Genomic DNA, 5,153 nt, shown 5'->3' on the forward strand with positions numbered 1-5,153 from the left:
TACCGACCACAAAAGTTTGAAATACTTCTTCACCCAGAAAGAGTTAAACATGAGGCAGAGAAGGTGGTTAGAATTGGTGAAGGATTATGACGTAGATATCCAGTACCACCCTGGGAAAGCAAATGTGGTTGCAGATGCCTTGAGTAGGAAGACGGTCCACTCGTCGGCCCTCATTACGAGGGAAGTAAGGGTACAAAGAGAGTTCGAGCGAGCCAACATAGCTGTAGCGACCGAGGGAGTCATAGCACAGCTGGCCCGACTCACGGTACAACCTACGCTTAGGCAGAGAATTATTGCCTCCCAACGAGAGGATCCTAACCTACAGAAAGTCCTAGGACAGCTAGACGAAAGTCCAGTAGATGGATTCTCGAAGTCATCAGATGAAGGACTATTGTATCAGGGACGCTTATGTGTTCCAGCAATAGAAGATTTAAGGAAGGAAATACTGATGGAAGCTCACAACTCACCATTTGCGATGCATCCAGGAGGTACTAAGATGTACCAAGATTTAAAACAACACTTTTGGTGGAAGAGCATGAAGAGGGATGTGGCCGGGTTTGTGAGCAAGTGCTTAGTTTGTCAACAAGTGAAAGCTCCAAGACAAAAGACGGCGGGGTTGTTGCAGCCCCTAAGCATACCGGAGTGGAAGTGGGAAAACATAGCGATGGACTTCATAGTAGGTTTACCCAAAACGCCCAAGGGCTATACAGTGATCTTGGTAGTTGTCGATAGGTTGACCAAGTCGGCACACTTTCTACCTGGGAAGGTTACATATACAGTTGACAATTGGGCACAACTGTACGTGAAAGAAATAGTAAGACTACATGGAGTCCCAGTGTCTATAGTGTCGGATCGGGATCCACGCTTTACGTCAGCGTTTTGGCGCGGACTTCAAAAAGCTCTGGGTACCCGCCTCGACTTTAGTACCGCTTTTCACCCCCAAACAGATGGGCAAACGGAGCGTTTAAACCAAATTCTAGAGGACATGCTACGCGCTTGCGTACTAGATTTTAAGGAAAGTTGGGATTCCAAACTACACCTAATGGAATTCTCGTATAACAACAGTTTCCAAGCAACTATCGGAATGGCACCGTTTGAGGCTCTGTACGGGAAACGGTGTAGGTCCCCACTGTGTTGGGACGAGGTAGGAGAGAAAGAATTAGTAGGACCCGAGTTGGTTCGACTCACCAATGAGGCTGTCCAGAAAATTCGAGCGAGGATGCGTACCGCTCAAAGTAGACAGAAAAGCTACGCCGATGTAAGGCGTAAAAGCCTGGAGTTTGAGGTGGGGGACCCAGTATTCCTCAAGGTGGCACCTATGAAAGGTGTGTTAAGATTCGGACATAAGGGCAAGTTAAGTCCTAAATTCATTGGATCATTCGAGATCCTAGAGCGAGTTGGTCCGGTAGCGTATAAGTTAGCCTTACCTCCAGCCCTCTCAGGAGTACATGATGTATTTCATGTGTCGATGCTGAGGAAGTACATTACGGATCCTATCCACGTAATAGACTACGAACCACTCCAACTCAATGAAGATATGAGCTACGAGGAAAAACCAGTAAGAATCTTAGCTAGAGAGGTAAAGACCTTACGCAACAGGAGTATTGCGTTCGTTAAGGTACTGTGGCGGAATCACCACAGTGAGGAAGCCACGTGGGAGCGTGAGGACGAGATAAGAGAGAAATACCCCGAGTTGGTACAAGAGTTTGAGACTTTCGAGGACGAAAGTTCTTTTTAGGGGTAGATAATGTAACGACCCGGGAAAGAAAGAAAAAAAAAAAATATATATATATATTAATAATAAATAAATAAATAAATGAAAACGAAAAAAAAAAAAAAAAAAAAAAAAAACTCAGTCGCCGGAAAACCCGCGAGTTTTCCGGCGACCGCCGAGTTTCGCGGAACCCACGCGAAACAACGGCCACAGCTCGCCCACCCTCAGCCCAGCATCTTCAGAACGCCTGCAAAGGGAGAAAAGAGAGAAAATTTCGAGAGAGAGAGAGAGAGTTCGGACAAACGTCGGCGAGTGTCCAGTTTCTCCGACGAGCCCTCAAACCACCCTTAAACCGACACCAAACAACCTCTTACTACCGTAAGAGAGATCCCTAACGAAAGCACAATAACTCAGGGGCATTTGGTGTTATTTCGTAAGCGTCGTCGTCGGTAACCGAGGTCGGAAAGTTAGGTTTCTTAATCGATTCTTAGATCTATGGCTTTTAGGAGCTTTTAGGCCGCAAAACTCCCAAAAAGGAAAGAAGGACGACGAACAAAGAGGAAAAGAGAAGGAAGAGGACCGAAATCGGCAACGAAAACGCCGCGGGAAGGAGAGAGAAAACTCGCCGGAAAATCGGCCAAAGTCGGGTAAGGAAGACGAGATCCACGGATCCGGGTCAACCCGAACCCAGAACCCGGGAGAGCCAGCCCGTTTCCCCCCTTGGCCTCTGCCTTCGGCCCAGCCCAACTACAGCGGCCCAAACCTCAAACCGGCCCAGAAGCTACGGTTCAGTTGAACCAACCCAGACTAGACCCACGGTCCAATTGAGCCGGCCTGCAAACCAAACACTTGCGGCCCAGCCCAGTAAGCCGAGGCCCAACGTTTAGCCTTGGCCCAGTAGCCTTCCACAGCCCGCGACCCGAACCACGACCCGAACCGGACTGCGACCCGCGCTTCGACCCGACACTACCGCCCGACGTGGCTTTCTCTGCTGCTGCCACGTGTCACACAGCGGCGCGGCAGTCCTCGGCTCGGCTCGGCGCAAACGGCTCGGGCTCCCTCCGGTGACGCTCCGGCGGCTCCTCCAGCGGCTCCAGCGGCTGTTCGGCTCGGCTCACCTGTTTTCAGCCCGGTTTCCACTGTTTCGACCCTCCCGGATCTGTTTTCGGCCCCGATTAAGGTATCCGAGGCCGTTTTAGAGCCGTATTTCACATTTATTAAATTATAGGTAAATTAATTGTGAAATACTAACGGAAATTGGTGAACGGCGTGATAGGAAACAAACCCAACGAAGTAGGAAGCAGCTCTCACGGAACGGGAGCTTACGTTTAGCTATTTAGGGAGTACTTCGGCCGAGGCCAACCAAGTAAGTGGCCTTACTATAGGATAGGCTAAATAAATTGTATGATGCTTGATGATATGTGCGAGTTTATACATATTGTGTTGAGTGACGCTTAATATGTTTGACGCACGTTGTGGCATTATGATGAGCATGATGATTGCATGATTTTTACCTTAATATGATGATGTTTTCCATATTGAGCATGCTAGATGATGATGAGTGCCATATTGCATTTTGTCGTTAGATCGACGTAGGACACAACCCTAAGAGCATGAAAATGATATTAATATAAATATCCACGATATGCGTTACCTAGAGTAACAAAGAGATGAGACTAGAGGGTTGTGTCAGAAGAGACATTACGATGGATTTAGAGGGACCTCATGCATTTTGTATGTTCATAAGCATAGGGCTACTTCCCCTAGAGATGATGAGTGTGGACGCGCACCTTATGATGAGCGCGAATGCGCACAGGTGCGAAAGCACACAGATGAGGGTGTTCATGAGGCGCATGACACTATGGGGTTCCGCTGACCTCCGGACGTCGCTACAGATTAGCTTGACCAGAGGGTCCAGGGGGTGTGCGAGCGCCCTGGGGACTCACACTCGCACGTGTGAGTCGTGTGTAGGGAAGTACTACACATCCAATTTGTCCGAGACTGGAGGCCACCCCTAAGATGATTAGAGATAGGTCCCTATTCATGATTGCATGTGTTTGCATTAGCATGGCCCCTATAGTGGGGTCACTTACTGAGTATTTCTTCGAAATACTCAGGCCGTGTGCCATATTGTTTTTCAGGTAAAGGCAAGGCTCCCATGTACGGTTGACGGTGGCATCGTGATCAGAGACTGTGGCGCGTGCATAGGATAGTTGCATATTTTATTCCTAGTCTTGGTTAGGATAGGGCTTTTGCATTTCATTCATTTATATTAATTAATTTGTAATCATTTTATTTTATCTTTTTGAACTCCAGCACGATATTTGAAACACGTAAGTCCGGCAGTGTTTTCCAATATTTTAATGTATTCTGAAGTTTTTAAATTTTTCCGCTAATAAAGATGAGCATGCTTAGATTTTTATTCTGCATTAGGGATGAGCATGAGACGTTAGTGGCGACTCTAGATATGTGGAAATTTAGGGTCGTTACAGTTGGTATCAGAGCTCTAGGTTTTAGATTCTGTAGACTAGCCTACGATGTAGGCTTGGCACGCTCCACGGTCCCAACGTCGATGCCCCGTCACCGTCAGGTATGCCTTGCACAAGATAAGAAAATAGAAACGTTTTCAAACTCGCATGCATTTTATGTTAATGTTACTGAAATTGTTGTGATATTTCACGTATTTATTTAAGAGCATGATGTGATGTGTTGCATGCTGAGTGCTTTTGTTTGCAATATGATGTGAACTTTGTAGATGTGATGCATAGTATAATTTCATAGGTAATGAGCCTTAGACTTAAGAGATGCTATCTTGGTTTCTAGAACCATGCTGCTTAGACCATGCGAAAGAGTAAGACGAGGAAGGGGACGACCTCCTATTAGAGATAGAGAACGAGGTGAGGCTGAAGAGAGCCCACCTCGAGAGGGATCAGAGACAGGGTTTGAATTAGAACCCTTGTTGCATGTATGGTCGGCAAGCAACCCTAAGAGGGTAGACTTAGTATCTAGGGATAGAGTAAACGATGGCCAAGTAATCATAGGGAACCAAACTTTAAGCGTTGACCTGATAGTGGTAAACATGACAGATTTTGACGTCATACTAGGCATGGATTGGTTAGCTGAAAATCGAGCTAGTATAGACTGTCGCAAAAAGGAAGTAAAATTTTCACCACTGACAGGACCTACCTTTAAATTTAAAGGCACAAATACCGAGATTACCCCTAAGGTAGTCTCGATGATGAAAGCAAAGAGGTTAGTCCAACAAGGTGGATGGGCTATATTAGCATGTGCTGTAGACGTGAGAGGAAAGGAGGAGACCCTAGTAAACGTGCCAATAGTAAACGAGTTCCCAGATGTATTTCCGGATGACTTACCTGGTATACCCCCTTCCCGAGCGGTCGACTTCGTCATCGAACTCGAGCCGGGAACTGGGCCTATT

At 46.8% G+C, this 5,153-nt stretch overlaps 1 long non-coding RNA gene across 1 annotated transcript; it reads left to right on the plus strand.

Annotated features, from left to right (window-relative positions):
- Positions 1-1,814: 1,814 nt before the first annotated feature.
- On the plus strand, positions 1,815-4,588 carry LOC147791626 (uncharacterized). The gene is made up of 3 exons (XR_015421610.1): positions 1,815-2,894; positions 2,991-3,080; positions 3,856-4,588. It is a non-coding gene; the product is annotated as an uncharacterized LOC147791626 (long non-coding RNA).
- Positions 4,589-5,153: the final 565 nt, after the last annotated feature.

The sequence above is a fragment of the Cucurbita pepo genome, chromosome 7 (genome assembly GCF_057944985.1).
Source record: "Cucurbita pepo subsp. pepo isolate OVF chromosome 7, ASM5794498v1, whole genome shotgun sequence".
NCBI lineage: Eukaryota > Viridiplantae > Streptophyta > Magnoliopsida > Cucurbitales > Cucurbitaceae > Cucurbita > Cucurbita pepo.